Genomic DNA, 23,515 nt, shown 5'->3' with positions numbered 1-23,515 from the left:
ATATCCCCATGGGAAATAGTAATGTATTATAGTCTTCCTAGTATTTGGGAGTCATTCTAAATATCTAAAAGCCACTTGGTAAACGATGCAAAGAATACAGAGGATTTTTTAAATTAAAAGAACATTAGTCTTTTGATAGACTATTACTATTATGAGAAAATAGAGTTCTTTGACCCTATAAATGCTTTTCATTTAAATTCCATCTCTCTTCTCATTCTGTTCCATTGCCATGGAATAGTCTTTATTTGTTTACCTGAAATATTTTCGCTTAGCCTCTTTATTCAGCTCAAATGTTGAAAACTGCCCCCTGAATTCCATCTTTCTCTTAGATTTGTTCCAACAGAATGAATGAGTTGTTCATTTTTGTTCTCATAACATTTTTAAATCTATAAATATATAGCTTAAAATTAAAACAATATAGTTTGTTGAGCTACACAAATCATCATTTTATAGGTAAGATGTTTGAATAGCAACAATTTCTTCTGTTTCTTTATCTAAATTTATTATGTGTATGTATACCAAAGTAGATGTAGGAATAGGAGCAATGCATTCTTTACCTTTGTGTCTTTAATTTAGTGTCTTAACATATGATCAAAATATGATTGTCACATCAAGTGAATTCTCATAGGCCAGAAGCCACCCATCATATGGCCCTCCACCAATCAGAACCAATACTACATCAAGTCCTAGCTAAAGCTGTGTTTATATTATCTGCTGCATATCAGCCCAGCCTATGCACAGGGTACATGTAGAAAGAAACCAACAACAGTAAAGCTTGGAGTATCAATTATTCTCATTCATATGAACATGTTTTTGTCCAGTGAGATACTATACTCTGTCTTTTTTAACGTCCATTCACATAGCCTAACTGTAGTCCCATTACAGCTCTTCAGATAACTGACTATGGCTGCCATGGCTGCTCCCAAGGAACTGATCTTCTAAGCACCAGATAGCCTCACTTTCTTAATCTGCCTAACCTAACCTTGTTTTGCATGGCCTACGTTTCTTTCTATCAGTAGTATTCTATGACTTTTTGTTTACTTGTATGTTTAGAACTAAGTTCTCTATTCCTGGTATTGTACAATCATAGCAGAGGATAGGCCTATCCCATCTTTCAATTCTATATAGCCCATCATTTGATAGCATATTGATCATGACAGTATGAAATACCAAGCCATTTCCTGTAGTTTAACAATATAAACCAAAGCTTGGGGGCCATGATATCAGAAGGACAATTTACATATGTGGATTTTTAAGCACAGCCCTGTATCAGAACTACATATAGAGTTTTTAAAAGACAGTAGACTTGCACCCTATAGACTTATTGACTATAGCAATTTAAGTGTGGAACCTTTAAGAAGAATTTGGAAAGCAATATCAAATGGTAGTAAGGAAAATATCGGGACCCATACTTCCTGGATTCAAGTCCAGACTCATGTAATGTTATAAATTATTTTAACCCTCTATTCTCATATCCCAAAAAGAATAATGACCATGATGTAGTATTATTATTAAATCATGAATAAATTAATGGGATTATTAAGTTAATATGATAATGGAAGAAGCTAGAAAACAGTACATGCTTAGTGAATATATTCTTATGATCTGAGTGTGTTTAAATCCCTGCTGTTGACTCTAACCCAGAGGCAGAGAAAGCCATGTTATCATAGTATGACAGCATAGCATAGTCAACTCTGTCAAGATGAATGCAGAACAGATGACCCCATACCTTTCCTGGGCAAGAGTTCTCTGTCTGCTTGTCGCCACAGTGAACCACACAGGCTTCATGACACAAGTGGCCATTGAACATGACTTCTCCTAGACAATTAGTGCCTCTCCTTTCCTTGCTCATAAGCTTGTCGATACAGGTTTGTAAAGCTTTCGTATTACCAAGCAAGAGTATTCAAAAATCACAACGATGTTTATTGTTATTAAAAAGTATTGTAATATTACATAAGTATAAAATATAGGCTCAGGATAAATAATAAGCCTAATATTTAACAACCTATAACCTCTCTCTGTTATATGACTATGTTTAATTACATGTTTATTAGTTACAGATAGGGGAATTTTTTTAATGGTAAATATCATCACTTTTTGCCTGAACCTTCACTAGCAACCCTAATTATGTGTATGCACAGAAAGTCTCCAAATATGGCAAAAAGCTGTCTGAATAGGAAAGAATGCCACTCTTGATTTACAACTAAATTTTAGCACATCGAGTTTATGTGGCTTTTATTTACCACATTGAGTTTGTTTTGATAGTCTACTTTAGTAAAAATATAGAATAAAATACCTATATTTTAGGAAAAAATACAATGTATTTCCCTACATAATTTTTATTTGTTTTAGCTAATGCTGATTAGACACCAGGGGAATATCCATCGGTAGTTAATGCTAATAAAGACACCAGAGCCTTCTCTCCACTATTAATCTATGGGTAATAGAAGGACCATTTCTTAAGTACACACAGAAGAAAGAATCGAAAAAATACTGGCTATGACACCAAATGGATTGCCTTTCTCCCACACTACTGTGCCCTTGTAACCTAGGGCATGTAGAGCAGGCTGGCAGCCATCGCATTACAGATTTAAAAGTGCTGGGATCTCTCGGTCCTGTAGCAGGTTGCCTGATGGATTGGGGAGTAATGTACTTGAAGAGTGCATTACTGAGCTCTAGACTAATGGCCACCTCTTGCCCATGGCCTTTATGGGTAGATCATTCATTGTGCTGCCTCATCAGCTTCCTGCCAGTCTGTATCTGGCATGAGCACTGCCTGTTCCAAAGCTGATTAATACTCTGGGAACACATCCCACTGCAGGTTTCCACATGGATTACACAAAACAGGGATGTTCTAGTGCTGTAGATACAACACAACTGTTCTTTCATACAGACAACAGAAAACAAAATCCTTAGCCATCAAAATAAAGAATTGCATGAATTATATAGATTGCTCTACATTGTTATTCATTTTAATTGGCATGCTAAAGGAATAATAACACACATTAAATATCTCAGGATATGATATCTCTTCAAACTCAATTTTCCAAATTTGAGTATATAAAATAAGGCAAAAGAAACAAAAATAGCAGATCACGTGTAACTCGAGACTAAGTGAAGACTACAGGAGAATTTGGAGGAAATCTGTAAAGTTTAGTGATAACTGGGGTAATAAGAAACAAATGCAAGTTCCATGTCAACACCGAAAAGCTAAACTCCAGGCGGATGTGTGAGGTGAGTGTGCCAGGTCAGAAAGAAGCATGGGCAGAAGCTCAAGAAGCATGGCTTGTAGAAGGAGCGCAAGCCTGACTAGAGCAGTGGCCGTGGGTGTGCTGATGCAGACTCGGTGCTGGCAAGCCTGACTAGAGCAGTGGCCGTGGGTGTGCTGATGCAGACTCGGTGCTGGTGATGAGGAGTTCTGCTTCTAGCCGTGTGGTAGACTGAACTGTCTTTGACCAGATGAAACCCTGAAAGTGGAATCCCATGGAAGGAGGAGCGTCCTCAAAGGAAAAGAAATGCTATGTGAGGACATAGTAAGTTGGCCACTTGCAGACCAAGAAGAGGCCTTGGAATTGCTAGTCTCCAGAACTATGAGAAATAAATGTTTGCTGTTTAGGCCCCCAGTCTAAGGCATCTTATCACAGAAGCTTCAGACAGTAATTAACATGGATGTTATATCTTTTATTTTTCCATATACTTTATTTTGATTATGATTTTTTCTTTACCCAATTTATCTCAGATCCCACCCGCACAACTTCACGTGTTCTTTTTCTATCACTCTCTCTCTTTTTAAAAAAAAAAAAAAAAAAAAAAAAACCCTAAAACAAGAAACAAGAACAGAAAAGAAAACTAATTTTTTTCCTTTGGGAGTAGCTGTCAACTGGAGACAGCTTCTGGGTTAGGGATGGGGGCTATGTCCACTTCTCTCAGCACTGGGACCCTCATCTGATTTAGATGTGTGCAGACCCTGTGCATGCTGCCACAGTCTGAGTTCATATGTGTGCCAGTCCTGTTGTGTCTAGAAGGCCTTATTTCCTTGCTGTCCTCCATCCCCACTCTTACAGTCTTTCTGCTTCCTCTTCCACAGAGTTCCCTGAGCCCTGAGGGGAAGGATTTGATGGAGACCTCCCATTTAGGACCAAGCTTTCCAAGATCTCTCATGCTCTGCATGTTACCCAGTTGTGGGTCTCTGTATTTGTTCCTGCCTACTGTAAGAGGAAGCCTCTCTGATGATGACTGAGCAAGGCACTGATCTATGAGTATAGAAGAATGTCACTAGGAGTCATTTGTGACATTGTTCCTTTAACAGAAAGTAGTAGTTGTTTTTTCCTTAGGTCCATGGACTGTCTGATCTCAGGCTCTTGGGCACCAGAGCAGTGCCTGGCATGGGTTCCATCTCATGGAGTGGCCTCAGATCCAATCTTACAACTTTGTGCCACTATTGCACTAGTGTATCTTGCAGGCAGGTCGTGATTGTAGCTGGGTTGGTGTTTACCTTTCTCCTCTGTTAGCACGCAGAATACCTTCCAGTACCAAGAACAGTAGTCAGTAGGGATGAAGGCTCTAGTTAGCACCTGCTCAACTATTCCATGTTCAGTAAGTTACGTAGGTGTTGTCTTCTTCCACAGAGCCTTAGAATCAGTTTGTAGAGAGCAACCAATACCTTTGCCAATAGCATGGGTTGTTTGGGGGCTTCCATGGGGCCCTGTGGCCAACAACTCAATTTGATATAACCCATTCCTGGCACTGGAGGTTTCATTTGGTGGCAAAGAGAAGTCTAGTTGTGACTTTGTCTCTCCAGTTATTTGGTGATTCCATTCATATGTATGTATGTGTGTATATGAAAGATATATATGTATATATGTATATATATATATATATACATATAATATACTATAATAGAGTTTCATATGACTTCTCAAATGGTCCTTAGTTTTAGCAGTCTCTCCCCATAGTCCTTCCCTTACTCCTCTCTTCCCTCCCATTCCAGTCTCCCTGCTACCCCCATCAAGTAATAACTATCTATTCTATTTCCCCTTCCTAGGGATATTTTCACCCCTAGTCTCATACTCTATACCTAATATCTGTGGTCATATAGATTGTAGCCTGCTTATCAAAGACTTAACAGCTAACATCTACATATAAATGCATATATACCATGTCTTTAGGTCTGGGTTACCTTACCCTGAATGATTTTTTTTTCTAGTTCCATCCATTAACCTATGAATTTCATGTTCTTAACAGTGGAGTAATATTCCATTGGATAAATGTTCCACATTTTTTTTATCCATTTATCCATCAGTGGGATCTAGGCTAATTCCAACTTGTGGCTATTAGGAATAGAACAGCTGTGAACATGGTTGAGCAAGTGTCTCTGTAGTAGGATGTGGAATCCTTTGGATGTATACCCAAGAATGGTATAGCTAAACTTGAGGTAGATCTCTTCCCAGCTTCCTGAGGAACCATCACACTGATTTCCATAGTGACTGTACAAGTTTGCACTCCCAACAGCAATGGATAAGTGTTCCTTTACCTCACATCCATTGAAGTCTCACTGGATATACAATCCATACTTAAGGGCAGTCCCCATGCACAGGTAGTAGATGGCCAAACACAAAACAAACTCAATGGTATTTTGGGAGAGCTATTTGTTTACATATTTTTGTCTCATAATGCTTTTCCTGGGTTGCTTTTTTTTTACCTTACAAGTCTTATACTTATATATTATGGTTTCCAATTTTGTGTCTTTGTGAAATTTCTGTGTATTCAAATGTGCGTGTCTCTGCATCTATGTGTTTCTTGTAATTTCTCTTTCACTTTTTTCAGTTCATTTGTTTGTTTTATCCTATTCAGGTTTGTTTGTTTTTATTTTATCTAGTTATTTTTCTTATATCTCTTTTTAGACATCTGTTTTTTAATAAAAGAGAACAAGATGGTATATATTTGGGTGGGTGAGGAGGTGGGGAGGATCTGGGAGAAGTTGGGGGAGAGAAAACCATAATCAGAAAATATTGTATGAAAAAATTCTAATTTAAATGAAAACAGAAATAAACACAAAGAAGTCTACAAAAATTAAAATAAAAAAGAAGCAGAAGACCAATAGGAAAAAAAGCCAAAGCAAAGGAAAATAAAACAAAAATGCTATTGAAAAAATAGTAAATGGAGAAAAAATTCATTTTCTGTTGGCCAACTACTCCTGAGCATGGGGCCTGCCCTGAAGTGTGGTTGATATAACTAGTGAGACTCCATTGGAGAAACTGCCAAAAGGTATCAATTTCAGATAGCTTCTTGGTTAGGCATGGGACCTCATGTCTACTACCCTTCAGTTCTGAGACCTGTGCAGGACTTGTATGAGTTGCCACATTCTCTGAGTTCATATGTGCATCAGTCCTGTTGTGTCTGGAAGACACTTTCCTTGGTGTCATCCATCCCCTCTGGCTCTTACAATCTTTCTGCCTCTTCTTCCACATAGATTCCTGAGCCTTGAGGGGAGGGGTATAATAAATATATCCCATCTAAATCCTAAATGCTCCAAAGTATCTCACTCTACATGTTACCTGGTTGTTTGTCTCTGTGTTAATTCCCATCTTCTGCAAGAAGTTTTTCTGATGTGAGTTGAGCAATATCCATTGTCTCCCTAGTCTCTCCAGGACTTGTATCGTGAAGAGGTGTTAGATTTTGTCAAAGGCCTTTTTTGCATCTAGTTGAGATGATCATGTTGTTTTTATCTTTCAGTCTGTTTATGTGGTTACTAATTTATGTATATTAAGCAATGCATCTCTGGGATGAAGCCAACTTAGTCATGGTGGATGATCTTTTTGAAATGTTCTTGGACATTTGGCTTACAAATAGTTTATTGAGAATTTTTCATCTATGTTTATAAGGAATACTGGTGTATAATTTTCCTTTTTGTTGGGTGTTTATATGGTTTTGGTGTTGGGCTAATAGTGGCTTTTTTTAAAAATGGAAAATGTTCCTTCAGTTTATATTTTGACAAATAAGTAAGGAACATTGGCATTAATTCTTTTTTGAAGGTCTTATAGAATTTTGCACTGAATTCATCTGGCCCAGGGCATTTTTGGTTGGGAGACTTTTAAGTATTACTTCTATTTCATTAGAGGTCCTGGGTCTGTTTAAATTTCTTACTTGATCTTGATTTGTCTTTGGTAGGTTGTATATATAAAGAAATTCATTCATTTATCTTAGGTTTTCCTTTCTTTCAGAGTACATATTTTTAAAATTTGTTCCTTATGATTATCTGAATTTCCTCAGTGCCTGTTGTAATATCCCCTTTTTATCTCTAATTTGATTAATTTTGGATGTTCTTGCTGTGTGTCTTTAGTTAATTTGGTTAAGGGTTTGTCATTCTTGTTAATTTTCTCAGAGAACCAAGTCTTTATTTCATTGAATCTTCATATTCTTGTTTGTTTGCTTGCTTCTATTTCATTGATTTTAACCCTGAGTCTGATTATTTCTTGCCACCTACTCTTTTGGGCTGTTATTTCTTCTTGTTATTCTAGAGCTTTCATGTGTATTAAGACATTAACATGAGATCTCTCTTGTTTTTTGAAGTGGGGACCTAGTGCTATGAACTTGCCTTTTAGAACTGCCTTCATTGTGTCCTATAGGTTTGGGTATGTTGTGTTTAGATTTTCATTCACTTCTAAAAGCTTTTTATTTCCTTCCTGATCATTGTCTTGATCCATTTTTCATTTGGTAGTGAGTTGTTCAGCTTCCATGAATTTGTATACATTCTGCTGTTTTTGTTGTTGATATCCAGCTTTAATCCATGGTGTTGAGATAGCATGCAGTGTATTATTCCAATTAACTTTTTTTTTTTTTTTTGGTTTTTTGAGACAGGGTTTCTGTGTGTAGCTTTGCACCTTTCCTGGAACTCACTTGGTAGTCCAGGCTGGCCTTGAACTCACAGAGATCCACCTGGCTCTGCCTCCCGAATACTGGGATTAAAGGCGTGCGCCACCAACACCCGGCTCCAATTAACTTTTTATTAATAAGGTTTCTATTAATTGTTGAGACTTGCTTTGTGTTCTAGTAGATAGTCAGTTTTGGAGAAAGTTACGTGATCTGCTGAAAAGAAAATATATTCTTTTGTGTTTGGGTGAAATGTTCTGTAAATACCTGCTATATCCATTTGATTTATGATGCTATTGAACTCCTGCATTTTTCTGTGTAACTAGAGTTTTCCTGTGTCCACCCGGGGCCCATAGCCACTCAGACCCAAGTAAACACACAGAGACTTATATTACTTATAAACTGTATGGCCATGGCAGGCTTCTTGCTATCTAGTTTTTATATCTTAAATTAACCCATTTCTATTAATCTATAAGTTTCCACATGGCTTGTGGCTTACTGGTACTTTACATCTTACTTCTCATGGTGGTAGCGGTGGCTGGCAGCATCTCCTGACTCAGCCTTCCACTTCCCAGAATTCTCCTCTCTCCTTATCCCACCTGTACTATACTTCCTGCCTGGCTACTGACCAGTCAGTGTTTTATTTATCAGTCAATCAGAGCAACACATTCACAGCATACAGAAGGACATCCCCAGCACTTCCCCCTTTCTTTTTTTCGAAAAGGAAGGTTTTAACTTTAACATAGTAAAATTACATATAACAAAACAATTATCAAGCAAGAATTATAGTTATAATATCTAGTCTATTTGTATTTGGCAAAATTAAAGAAGATATCCTGTTTGTCCTATATTTGTGAGTCTAAGGTTTCATATCTAACTTATCATTTATCATAACTAAGGAAATTATAACTAAGAATTCTTCAACTACATCAAAGACCCCAGAAGGATATAATATTACCTGAGAAATGGGAGAAGGACACAAGCAACTTTCAGGAGTCTTGTGAAAGTAGACAGAGACAGCTGGCAGCCTGGACAGTTATCCAAAGTTCCTCTGTAAAGTTGGGGCATCTGTCTTCAGCCGACATGCCTAGAGTCCTCAGTCACTTCTCTCTGTGTCCTGTAGAATGTCTGGCAGTTTCCTCTGTGAAACAGAAACCTGAAGGACCATTTTGCCAAGCAAAGTTTAGTGGTCACCTTCCTATGAGTCCTGCATGTCCAGTTGATCAAGCAGTCTAGGCAAGAACAGTTTCTTGCCCAAATGGCTATTTTTGCCAAGAAGAAGATAAACTCCATATAGAGTGTCTTCAATGCCATCCTCCTCTCTGAAGTAAATCAGTGCTGCCAGGATCAGACATGTCTCACTGTCCAGAAAGTCTAAATTTTTAAAACATTTTAAATGCCATATTCTGTCGGTCTTTGAAGTGTTTGAAGATTACCTATCTATCTGAAATATATCTATGTATACCTAGAAAAGTTAACTAACATGGCTACAAGTTTGACTATCATAGAAGACTAATTATTAATTTGTATTTTTTTAATCATCCATTACAATCTAAATGAGTTATATAAGCATAATGCCTCAAACGAGAGTAGAAATATATATACAGTATAACAAAATTATGTTTAAACTTGTATCAATAAACTAAAATCTACAGCAATGTAAAACATTTTAAACAAGTTGCTCTTTAAAAGTAGATTCAATAATCTACCCTTTCATCCTATCATATCTATATCATATCCCCTTTTTTTTTCGTTAGAAAGATATCGCATTTATAATCAACCTGCTTTAAATAAAAATACGGTTTTTCTCTGTCCCACACCAGAGGGCTCTTCTGATATAGGACTGAAGAATCTCAACCTTTTTTTTTTTTTTTTTAGCAATATGCTTGGGTTTAGAGAAGGAGTAAGCCAATTCCATCTCCAAAGCCAGCTTGGTATAGTGAGAATTTGGGCTTAGTTTCTCATACTACTTCCTGCTGGATGAGGGCGCTGTATTCTTATGGGGACATAAAGAAAATTTTAGGGTTATGGAGTAGTCTGTGAGGCTGTATTGTCTGAGCCAGTTGCCTTGAAACTGTTCTGGATGTTGGATCATCTGGGCCATGGTGTCATCAGAGACCTTTTGGGCGGTCTTGGCTGGTCAAATCTGATGTATCTTAATCGGGAACAAATCCATAGCCTCTTGCTTCCTATGGAAACAAAAGCAGAGCCTCCTTTCCAAAGCAACATATCCTTACATCCAAATTTTGAAGTCAAGGTACCTTTAAAATATACATATTGGTTTAACTGAACATCCTTTACAATCAAATGTCTTTCTGCAGTTAAAAATATCAAAGACAACACAATCCAGATTCTCTGTGTAATATCCATCTTTACATGCTTATTTTTTATATTACCTTTACTGTCTCTTTAAAGACTTTGTTTTTAAAAACTATTTCTCTATATAACTGCATATATTACTTTTTTTCTCTTCCAAGCCTACATACATTTTTACACACATTGTAAACTATTCCATCTGAATCTGCCTTATTGTGAACCTCTTGCTTTAAACTGCAGCATTTCTGCCCACCTCAGCTTCCCAGAATGGCAGTGGTACATTTGCCACCAGCTCTAGATCTGGGAGCCATGTGTACCATCAACTCTCAGAAGCAGTGGGTCTATGCTTCTATCAAAGCAGCATATAGCCCAGAAACTTTTTTTTTGGTCTGTACTAGCAAAAGCTAAATACACATAACCCCAGCAACATTTCTATTTAGTTTTTGTTTAGATGACCTGTCTATTAGTTAGAGTGGGGTACTGAAGTCACCCACTGTCATTGTGTGAGGGTTCACATGTGACTTTAACTGTAGCAGTGTTCCTTCTATTGCTTTGGGTGCCCTTGTGTTTGGTGTATAAATGTTTAGAATTACAATATCCTCTTGGTGGATTTTTTTCCTTTAATGAGTGTATAGTGTCCTTCCCTATCTCTTCGGATTAGTTTTGGCTTGAAGTCTATTTTGTATGATATTAAAATAGCTAAACCTGCTTGCCTCTTGATCTATTTGTTCGGAATACCCCCCTTTTCCCATCTTCTTACTATAAGGTGATGTCTACCTTGATAGAGAGATGTATTTCCTGGATGCAGCAGAAAGATGATACTATTTCTTTTTTTAAAAAGCTTTAAAAAGAAGCTTTTCTTTATTTTTTAGTATGTACATTACAGAAAACAAAATGTAATAAGCCAAGAACAAAGTCACCCAGTCACATTAAGCTCAATTTGATGTGTCCTTCTAGATCCTGCAAATGTACATACATTTAGGGAATTGAGATTATACAGTATATACCATGCTTTCCCCCCACATTGTAAATATTCACCAACTAAGAACCCCACACTACATGAGTATTTTGATAACCAAGAATACACCAGGTCATCTTGATCTGTCAGACAGAATTGTAATTCTATCTTCCGTGGCAACAGAAATTTCATAGAAGACAAAAATGGCAGCAGGCCTCTAGATAGAAGTACTGGCAAAGTTGCAATTAAAATTCTGCATTACTCAATGCTCAGCATACAAGGAAACACATAGCAACAGACCACACAAAGTACAGCATTCCTAAGTTTATCATCAGATCTGTATACTAAAATATGAGGAAGAAGGCATGTTCCTGGTTAATAAAGATATTACTATAGAATAATGAAGATGTACCTACGGCAGGTGTTCTCAGGGTGTCAATCTCAACACAACACAACGCTGCATATCTCACCCCATGAGCTTCCTTCTGCCCCTCCACAGTCAGCCCAGCAACATGAATTAACTCACTGTCCAGATATGGCTCAACAATGCTATGCTCAAGATGAGCCTTTTCCATCAATTTTTACTAGCTGTTCTTCTAACCATATGCTGTCCTTTAGGCCATTTATAAAGTTCAGATGTTGTGGGATGAACTTTGTGCATAAGAAACACAAGTATCTTACCAGAAATGCATATATGAATCCCTGAGTACAGTTATAAACTGTCTTCTAGATGTGGTGGTTCTAGCAAAGAGCCCTTCCCTCATTATTTTCTAATGTTATGTTAGTCTGTATCTTTTCATTAGGAAATTGAGATCATTAATGCTGAGAATTAATGAAAACTATTGGGATCCAGCCCCTTAGTAGCATTCTCCCAGGATAGTTAGAAGAATCTACAACCAACTGATAATCTATTCTTAGATGATATGAAATGAATCTACGTACATAAAACTCTTTAGTCTATTCAATTTATTCTTCTGAGTCAGTTCTCTCTCTACACAGCATCTATTCTGCTTGTTTATTTAGCTCCTTTCTTGTCTGATATCTCTCTACATTTTTCTGCTGTTCCCTCTAAGTGCTATCTTAATTCCTTCATCTAGTTCTGCCCCATCTAGGTTCTCATCCTCTAGTTCTTTCCCATCTTAGCTCTTCTCCCATTTCCTCCTTTCTCCTCTTGTTCTTCCTAATCTTATTCCTCCCCTCCTGGCTCTTCCTCATCTTCCATCTCATCCTTCTAGTTCTCTCTTCTAGTCCTCCAATCTACTTCTTCTCAAATCTCTGAGGTTTACAGTTATATACCCATGCAATAGCAATGCTCTGACTAAGGCAAGGTCACCAGGCCTGGATTCCCTTAGGGTCAAAAGGAGGGGCAATAAGATCCAAACAAAAGAGCAGTAGTTGTCAGCCATCAGCTGCAACCCAAAAGGGAAGTGGCTAATGGGGAATGAATCAACTGAGGGCTAAATTCAGTTAATATCTGAGCAAAGGGGATTGTATGTGCTCAAACTATGTTCTTAGAAGTAGTTAGTTAAAGTGTTAGGAGTCTATCAGTGACGAGTGAAAATAAAATTGCCTTCTTTTTTCCTTTGGCCTCTTATCTGTCCAAGTTATCTTGGCTGTCACCATTTTCTGGCAGGGTGGGGAAGTGTAGCTAGATACCCTGTGTCACAGCTTGATGTACCTCTATTAGAAACCCTTTAGTTCTGAGTTAATTGATCTAGAGCAGAGATAGCATTTGGAAGAAAAAAGGTTAAGCTTAATTAGCACATCTGCCAGGTCTGGGCAGTAGTCTCAGTGGATGCTTATCTAAACTGCAGTCTGTTCTTGTAGAGTCTAGGAGGTATCTCAGGTAAGATACTTTCATCCATCTGGAGATGGTTCTGGCCGGATTTTGCTAAAGACAAAAATTACAGAGGCTTGAAATTGGGTGTCTGGCTGTGTTGCTGCTTTTAGCACAGTTGGGGAAGGTTGTCTAAGTATTCCAATAGCATATGGGAAATTGTGCCCAATGAATGATCAACACACTCTTCTAGAAATGGAGATGCTACAATAGCACGCAAGAAGTTCATTGCAGGAAAATGGCTAATATTCAAGAACCAATATCACCAAAACTTCCTTGAGTCTTGGCTTTAACTCTGGAAGGCCCTTGGCTTCTTCCAGGTTATTAGCTTTTGCCATAGCCACCTGAATTCCTACTTAATATTTCTGCAGCTCCCAGCAGAGAATTATCAATCAGCAGTGTTTAGTGACTCCTGTTATTTGGTTGTTATAATGTGGGGCTTTTCCCCCTCTTTCAACTTACTCTTCTGGGATTATTTGTTGCTGTGTCTTCTTGGGTGTAGTTAACCTCTTCAGACTGAAATTTTCATTCCAGTTCCTTCTATAGAGTTGGATTGGTAGATAGAAAATGATTAGGTCTGGTTTTATTGTGTAATATTTTTCTTTCCTCATTGACTGTGACAGCAAGTTTGCTGGGTACAGTAGTCTGGCTGGCATCTGTGGTCTCTCAGAGTTTGTAGAGCATATCTCTGGATGCTTCTGGCTTTTAGAATCTCCGTTTAAAAGTCAGGTGTTATTCTACTAGGCCTGCCTGCCTTTATTTGTTACTTGGTCCTTGTCCCTTGCAACATTTAATATCCTTTCTTTGTTCTGTACACTTAGTATTTTGATTATTATGTGTTTCGGAGAATTTATTTTCTGATCCTATCCTATTTGCTGTTCTGTATACTTGTTGTACCCGATAGATACTTCTTTCTTTAGTTTTGGGAAATTTTCTTCTATAATTTTGTTAAAAGTATTTCTGTGCCTTTGACCTCTTTCTTTCCATCCATCTATCTATCTATCTGTCTGTCTAGCTAGCTAACTAGCTATCTATATCTTTTCTTTCTGTCTTTTCTCCTTCCTCTATCCCTATTATTTGTAGGTTTGGTCTTTCCAAAGCATCCCAGATTTCCTATATATATATATGACTTAACCATTTCTTTGACTGAGCTTTCCATTGCTTCTACCTTATCTTTGAGACCTGAAATTCTCTCTCCCATGTCTTATCTCTGTTGGTGAGGCTTACCTGTGAGGTTTTTCTTTGAACTTTTCATTTCCAGTTTTGTTTCAACTTGGGTTTCTTTAGTTATTCTACTTCTAGTTTCATGTCTTGAACTCTTTTCAATATTTTATTCAACCATCTACATTTTCATGGTCTTCACTAAGGTGTTAGTTCACATCCTTTTTAAGTACCTCAAACATATTCATAATTGTTATTTTGAAGTCCTTGAACTGTACTTTAGCTAAATTGCATTTCTCAGATTCTATTGTTACTGGCTTCTGGGGGAAGCATATTGTCTTGACTGTGTTTTTGTGCTGGGATCTAGGCATCTTGAGTTATGATGGTTGGGTTGTTTCTTGGTGTCAGTATCTGGTTTTGTCTTTGTTGGGTGGGTGTGCCATTCTTTAGTTGTTGTTGCCCACTCTGGATCTTAGGTAAGTGTGATGGTTGTGCACTCCTTCATAGAGAGTGCTTCTGTGGTTCACAAAGAAATGGAGTGGATTAGAAGGAAAGGCTGAGAAAGGCATTGGGAAAAGCTAGGAGAGCCATGGTCTACACTAAGAGGCAAAATTCCCAAGGACTTGATGTGGGGTGGAAGGAGGGGCTCCAGCTAGCAGGCTGCAGCAGGACTAAGAATAAGTCTGGAGAGATTGAAATAGAGGACTGGAAGGATCATGAACATTGCCTACCTGTGTTCCAACTCACTGTGATCCCTGAGGGTCTGTGGTAGAAAATGTTTCTATGGATTGGCAGCTGACACAAAGGAATGAAGATGTGCAAGAAGGGAAGGCTGAAGTGTCCTATTATAGCTTCTTAATGAATCCATTTTTTTCACCACTTGGAAATGACTTTTAAATCCCTGTTAATCTTATTTATTCTAAATAATAATATAGCTACTCTAACATTTATGATGGCTGTTATCATAGTGTATTTTTCTATTCTTGTATTAAGATTTTTAAACTTTATATGTATTGGTATTTTGTTTGTATGTATGTCTATGCACCATGTATATGTAATGCATTAAAAGGCCAGAAAAGAACACAGGATAGCCTGGAACTGAAGTTATAGACTATTGTGAGCCAGGATGTGGGTAGTGAGATTTGAACCCAGGTCTTCTAAAAGAACAGCTAGTACTTTTAACCCCTGAACCATCTCTCAATCTTTGCCATTTTCCAGATCCTACAGTATTTTTAACTGATTCATACTTTTATATCATAGAGTAGGAAGTAGTTGTGACTTACTTTTTAAGGCAATATTATAATTTCTGCCACTTAATTGGGATGTTTTATCTGTATACATCTAATTATTGATGACTAAATTTAAGTCTCTTTTCTGTTTATTTACCTTGTTCTATGTTCCCTTTTTTCTCTTATTTCTTCTGAATTGAGTATCTTTTGTTATAGTTTAAGTTCTGCACCACATTGTGGTTTTGTCTGTTTTGGTTCTGCAGTGCTGATGATTGAACTCAGGGTCTCAGCACATGCTAGGCAAGTGATCAGCTACTAAGCTGTATCCCTAGCCCTGATATTGTATTTATTTTCATTTAATCAATTAATATTAGTTGTGAATTCATTTTATACCACTTGGGAAGAAAATCATAAAAGTTTGGTAATTACACAGTATTTATTGTCTTCATATAATGACATGTCTACTACAACACATTTTAATGAGATAAAGAGTGGTGAGTTTTACGAACCCAGACTTGTTTATCCACACAAATTCTGCTTCAGATTAGAACTAAAAATGATTTGTGGAGTTTTTCCTCAATGATGAGATAGGTTATCCAAGTATGCTGGCCACTGCAAAATAACAAGTGACTGTCAATAGGATGCCACTAATGTAGTTTGGAAATTTGAGCATACTTAATGTGTATCTCCAAGGTAAATTGAAGTATTTACATCTGTGAAAATGTCCCTGCTCTTTGAAAGCTACTCATAAAGAGAGAAATTTGAAAATAGATGTGTTAAATTATTTCTTTTATGATACAATTTTCTACAGCTGTACAATCAATAAGTAGGGGAAACGGTTGTACATCACAGGGGTCACATCAGTCTGAAAATGGTTATTCACACAACACAAATATATTATGTCAGCAAGTAAGAGCAGTTAAATGCAAAGTGTCCATAGACATGGGGATGTTGTGCTCTGGAAGACTGTGGTGTATAATATGATATCTCTTTATGTTTTTCTTCTTCATTCAGTTTGAGGCAATCGTCCCTTTTAAACATAGTGCATAACCTGAATTGTGGATGAAGACTAGAAAGGGGAATCGTATGAGAGGTAGGTGTGTCTTATCATTCAGTTTGATAATTTTCATAATAAAAAAGTTTTAAGAGATCACATATAAAAAGAATAGCTGTTTAAAGAATCCAGGAAAATGTCACACCAGAGGCGATGGTCTTCTATGGTGAAGAGGAGCTCTCCAGTGCAGAGGGAAATTGCAAGTGTACTCAACTGTTGAGCCATTTCCCCAAACCTCTTAGCTTTTAACATCTTAGAACCTATAGTAGTGCCCCTTCTTTTGTTACTGATAGTAACAATTTGGGTTGTCTCTGTTTTTCTCAGTTATTCTTGTTGGAATTTATCAGGTTGATTACTTTTTCAAGTAAACAATTGCTGACTTTTGTAAGACGAATTGCTAGTAGCCTCTCATTAAGTATATATACATTTAGCATCACTGTCTTCCTCATGAAATGACCTTTTATCATTATTCTTTTATCATTATTGAATGTACTTTTCTATATATGGCAATGCTACTTGTTTTGAAGTTTTCTTTGTCTCATATTAACAGCCACAGTGACTTCCTAATAATTAGGTTTTTTTAATATTATGTCTTTTTTTTTGTCCTGTCATCAGCATGTCTGTGTCCTTGCACTTATGAACACCTCTTACAAACACTATTTAACTGGGTTTTTATACAAATTTTGTATTGTCTCCACCTTTTAATTATAAAGTTTTTCCCCTTTACATTTAATGTGAATATTGATGTGGTTAAATTTTTGTTTACCAAGTTGCTACTTGTTTTCTTTTTTTTTAATTAAAATTTTTTCACTCATTTTACACACCAATTAAAGATCCCCCTCTTCCCTCTTCCCACCCTACCAGCCTCCCCCTCCCAATCCACCCCCTACTCCCACCCACAAGAAAGCAAGGCCTCCCATGGGGAGACACATCCAGTAGAGGCAAGTCCAAGCCCTTCCCCCTGCCTCAAGGCTGCATGAGGTGCCCCATCATAGGCAGTGGGCTCCAAAAAGCCTGCTCATGCACCAGAGATAGATTCTGATCCTATCGCCAACCCCCCTCCCCCAAGCAGATCAAGCTACACAATTGTCTCACCATGCAGAGGGCCTAGTCCAGTTCCATGTAGGCTCCACAGCCATTGATCCAACTTTCATGATTTCCCACTAGTTTGGTTTGGTCATCTCTGCATGTTTCCCCATCATGATCCTGATGCACTTACTCATAGAATCCCTCCTCTCTCTCTGACTGGACTCTTGGAGCTTGGCCTGGTGTTTGGTAGTGGTTCTCTGCATCTGCTTCCATCAGTTACTGGAGAAACGCTCTGTGATGACAGTAAGGAAATTCTCAGCATTGATGACAATAGGGAATTGCATCAGGGAAATGCAAATCAGAACGACTCTGAGATATCATCTTACACCTGTCAGAATGGCTAAGATCAAAAGCACTGCAGACAGCTTATGTTGGAGAGGATGTGGAGCAAGGGGAACACTCCTCCACTGTTAGTGGGAGTGTGAACTTGTACAGCCACTTTGGAAATCAGTATGGCAGTGTCTCAGAAAATTGTGAATCAATCTACCTCAAGACCTAGCTATATCACTCTTGGGCATATACCCAAGGAATGCTCAATCATGCCACAAGGACACATGCTCAACTATATTCATAGCAGCATTATTCATAATAGCCAGAACCTGGAAACAACCTAGATGCCCCCAACTGAAGAATGGGTTAAGAAAATATGATTATACACACACACACACACACACACACACACACACACACACACACACACACACACATACACATACACACACAATGGAGTACTACTCAGTAGAGAAAAACAGTGACATCATGAAATTTGCAGGCATATGAATGGAACTAGAAAATATCATCCTGAGTGAGGTGACCCAGACCCAGAAGGACAAACATGGTATGTACTCACTCATAAGTGGATACTAGATGTAAAGCAAAGGATAATCAGATAACAACCCATAACTCCAGAGAAGCTAACTAACAAGGAAGACCCAAAGAGGGATGCGTGGATCGCCCTGGGAAGGGGAAATAGATGATATCTCCATGAGTAAACTGGGGGTGAGGGGTAGGCAATGAAGGGTAGGGGATAGGGGATGAGAACATAAGGGAATGGAATAGTTGAACTGGAACACGGATCGAGGGGGAAAGCAATGAAAGAGATAACATGATAGAGGGAGGTATCATGGGGATAGAGAGAAACCCAGGGTTAGGGAAATTGCCAGGAATCCCCAAGGATGACCCCAGCTTGAGCTACCAGAAATAGTGGAGAGGGTGCCTGAACTGAACTGGCTTACCCCTGTAATCAGACTGGTGAATACACTACTTGTTTTCTATTTGTTCTATCTGTTCTTTGTTTCTTTAGGCTTCTTTTCCTACCTTATTTTTTTAAGTAAGTTTGCTTAAGTACTCTTGTTTTTTTTATTTTCAGCTTTTTTATTTATAACTTTTGAACTGTATTGCCTTTTTTCTCCATTGATTTTTCTCTGGGTACTACATTCTTTTTTAAATATTTATTTATTGTTTAAATAATTCACATATGTATACAATGGGTTTTGATTCAATCTACCTACTCCCTACCCTCTGCCTTCTCCCACACCTCCACCACCACTTCTCCCCTCCCAAACTCATGTACTCTTTTTTTCCCACCTACTGAGCACATCCAGTGCTGCCAGTATGTGCGTACGTACAGGGCCATCCTCTGGCAACCTACTAAGTTTCTTATCTCCAAAGCAAGCTTGCTCTCCTTCCCTAGTAGACGTCACCTGCCAATAGTTCCTCATCCAGGCATGGGACTCCATGAGACCCTCCCCATCCATGCTGGGATTTTCGCTGACTTTATCTTTTGGAGACTTTGTACACATGTACTACATCCTTAACTCATCACAGCCTATACTAGTTCACATGTAAACCAGACATTTCAGTATTATTGCCACACTTATTACTTTCATAGTAATTTTGCCATGTACTTTACTCTTTCATGCTTTATAAACTAAAACATTATTATTTGTGTTTAAAACAATCAATTTTTCTGTTAGAGGAATTATGGGAAAAAAATATTCCTCTATGTTTATCCACCTTTCCCCCCCACCCCAGCCCCCATTCTCAGAGCTCCTCTGTTTTCTTTCTGCAGTATCTATTTCATGTCATTTCTTTTCAGTCTGAAGAACTTACCTTTAACATTTCTCATAGTTTAGGTCTGCAGCTAACAGACTATCTCATTCTTACTGCAAATATTGTTGTTTTGCCTCCATTTTGAAAGATGTTATCACTGTGAGATTCTATATTGACAGTTTCCCTCCTTATATACTTCAAAACTACTTCTCCAGTAGTAATTATGATTATTGTCTTCCTTCTGGATTCTGGGACTTCAGTTACAAAGCTGTTAGACTGCTTGCAGTTGTTACATAAATCATTGATACCTGTTCAGCTTATTGTTTGATTTCCTTTTGAACTATATTTGGATAATTTTTCATATCAAATATTCCATTTTTATATAGAATGTTCAGAGTCCTTTTTAAAGTTTCATTTTTCTCCGTTAAAAATAATCTTTTGCTCTCCCAGCCCCAGAGAGGCTAGGTAACAAGGAGGGCCCAAGGAGGTATGCATGGATTTCCCTGGGAAGAGGAAATAGAGGAGTCTCCTGGGTAAACTGTGGGCAGGGGCAGGAAGGTAGAAACAAGAGGGATCCGGTTGGTTGGGTTGGGGGTGGGACAGAGGGGGAGAGTAATGAAAGAGATGTCCTAATGAGGGGGGTATTTCAGAGTTAGGGAGAAACCTGGTGCCAGGGAAACTCCCAGGAGTCCACAAGGATGGCCCCAGCCAAGACTCCTAGCAATAGTGGAGAAGGTGCCTGAACTGGCCTTCTCCTGTAATCAGATTGGTGACTGCCCTAATTGTCATCAGAGAGCCTTCACCCAGTAACTGATGGAAGCAGATGCAGAGATCCACAGCCAAGCACTGGGCCGAGCTCCGGGATTCCTGTTGAAGAGAGAGAGGAGAGACTGGACAAGCCAGGGACAGTCAAGGGAACCCACAGAAACAACTAACCTGGGCCCATAGGAGCTCACAGACTCTGGACTGGCAGCTACAGAGCCTGCATGGGACCGACCTAGGCCCTCTGTGTGTGACAGTTGTGTAACTTGGTCTGTTTGTGGGGCTCCTAGCAGTGGGATCAGGACCTGACCCCGGAGCTTGAGCTGGCTTTTGGGAACCTGTTCCCCATGCTGGACTGCCTCATCCAGCCTTGATGCAGGGGGAGGAGCTTGGTCCTGCCTCAACTTGATGTGCCATGCTTTGTTGACACCCATGGTCTACCTGCCCCTTTCTGAATGGAGACAGAGGAGGAGTGGATGGGGAGAGGGGGGTGGGGAACTGGAGGACAGGAGGGAGGGGAAAGTGTGATTGGGATGTAAAATAAGTGAAAAATATTTAATAAATTAAAAAATGTAAAAAAAAATAATCTTTTGCTCTCCAATTCTGCCTGTCTTGTATTTGAGGATATTTATATTCATTTTACAGTCCTGGTCTGCTAATTACACTGAGTTATCTATTGATTTGCTTATTAATGATTTTTCTCTTTATTTTATATCACTTTCTTGCATCTTTGTATGTCTGTTATAATTTTCAGAGATGCCAATCATTGTGTATAGAAAAATAAACTATATTGTATGTTTCTTTGGGGATTTTTACAGAGCACAAGCACTTTCCTATGCCTGGCGTCTAAAGTAAGGAGATAATAATTCAACCTTCATGAGAGGTCATGTTTGTCTGTGACTGAGATACATCTTTGGGAATTGTTCATCTCACCTCTGATAGCCTAATAATTTTCCAGAGAAGTGAATCTCTTTGAATCCTAACATGTAAATTTTAGTCTATTGTTTCAGGTTTTTTCCATTCTTTTTATTAGCTATGCTAGGGCTCTAGTTCCAGACACCACAGAATATCTTCTTTTTTAAACAAAACAAAACAACAACAAAAAACCCAGCAGCAACAACAACAACAACAAAATGCTATTCGAATTTGGTGTTCTTTTAAGCCTATTTTCCCTAATGCTGTCTCAGCAAAATTTGGAATGGAGGAAGAATTACTGTGCTAAGTGAATTACTGGTGTGTGTGGGTCTCCTCCTGATTCCAGTCTTACTTTCAGTTTTTTTGAGATAGGATCTCATGTAGTTCAGGCTGGCCTCCAACTCCTGAGTCTCTCTCCTCCTCCTCCCAAGTGCTAGCTTTGTAGGTATGTGGCTGCATGTGTAGCTCTTTATCACTGTTGAAAGGCTCATTTTTTCTAGAAGTAAATTCATCAAAACTACTAGACACCCACTACCCTTTATTAGTCCCCTGTAGAAAGATGGATTTTCTTTCTTTCTCTTTCTTTCTTTCTTTCTTTCTTTCTTTCTTTCTTTCTTTCTTTCTTTCTTTCTTTCTTTCTTCTATTGTTATCATGGGGCAAACCCCACCTATGGCCTTTTATATCCTAGCTAGATGTAGGCCTGTGCGTGTTCATTCTTGCATTTATTTTATGACTGTCCTAGAGGTCTCAAAAGGAGCCAGAAGAGAGAAACAGAGAGATGGGGGAAATGAGAGAGATTCTAAGAAACATAAAGTGTGATGCTACAGAAGAGCTCTGGGCAGAGGAAAGATAGGGAGGGCGAGTCAAAGCATGAGCAGCTTTCATCCAGTGACTGTTGTAGTCTGTGGTCGCCATGGTGACCTGAACCAGCCCTACTGGGCAGGGAAGTAAAAGAGGAAACCAACTGGACCCGTCAAGACCAGTACTTCTGCCAATAGACTGGGGATTGTTAATGGGGAATAAGAATACAAGACTCTCTAGTGTCAATTTATGAACCTGTCAGAGGATTCTTTTAAAATACAATACGTTTTGAGGATTTTCTTGAGCATAGAATTTTGGAGGTAGTGTTTACAAAACATTGGTCTAGAAACAATGAGGGAAATAGATAGGAAAGCAAGTTGGGAAGCATGATGACATAACAGAGAATTTACTAAAGCCCGAAAGTAAAGTAAGGCAGCAGGAGATGGGGGTGGGGGAGGGGAGAGTGCTAATTACAGGAGCTAATAACCCTAATAAGGTCATCCTCTCGTGTTGTGTGGAAGCGTCATTATCAGTCAAAGGATGGATGCAAATCTGTGTCAAGTTTCATCATATTCAAAGTCATGCTCGGTGTGCTCCTAACATCAGCACTGTGCTTCCAAGTGATTACTCAGTGTGCAATAGGAGAACAGAAAGGAAATCAGCCAATCTGAGTGATTAAAAGCTTGATAGCATCTGGCTACAATTAGAACCCAAGCTAATGACTGAAACCTCATGAAGTCTGAAAAGCATCCCCTATTAAAAATACTTTCAGTAGGAGCAGAATTATGGTTCCAATAATGTAAAAGAATAGTACAATTAAGGATGCAATTTTAAAATGCCAGGGATTCTACTGTCAGCTGAAAGGATTTTCAACTTCTGCCGTATGTATTTTTCTACAGATGACACAAACCTTTCTATAAAGGCTTGAGCTGTCTTAGAGTGCATCCCAAAGTGCCTTGCACCCACAAGCTGTAAGTTCTCTCCTCCTCTCTACAGAAGGGTTTGGTAAACATGTTCCACGTAGATCCAAATAATAAAACCTTCAGTTTTCTAGAACACACAGTGTGACACACAGTGCTCAGCTCTGTCACTGGGCCAGCGAAGGAGCCGTAGGTGATGGAAAGCACAGACACAGTTGTTCTAATAAAACCTCATTTACAACAGAGCAGGTGGCTTTGACTGGTCAGGCTTGGCTCACGGGTGGTTGTGTACCAACCACTGCTCTGTAGTGTGTTCACTCAGCAAAGTCCCGGACACTTAACCTCTCCAGTGTGCTCAGAGCTGTGCTCTCCTGGGAACACGAGGAATGTAATATGAACCACCTAGAAATCTTAGATTTTTCTCATGGCTGCATTATTTTAATTCATCTATTTATTTTACATGATGGCTGCTTTTTTTTTTTTTTTTTTTGGTTTTTCGAGACAAGGTTTCTCTGTGTTGTTTTGGTGCCTGTCCTGGATCTCGCTCT

Source organism: Peromyscus californicus, unplaced genomic scaffold, assembly GCF_007827085.1.
Source record: "Peromyscus californicus insignis strain IS unplaced genomic scaffold, ASM782708v3 Scaffold_8__1_contigs__length_139910024, whole genome shotgun sequence".
NCBI lineage: Eukaryota > Metazoa > Chordata > Mammalia > Rodentia > Cricetidae > Peromyscus > Peromyscus californicus.
This window is presented reverse-complemented; position numbering follows the sequence as displayed.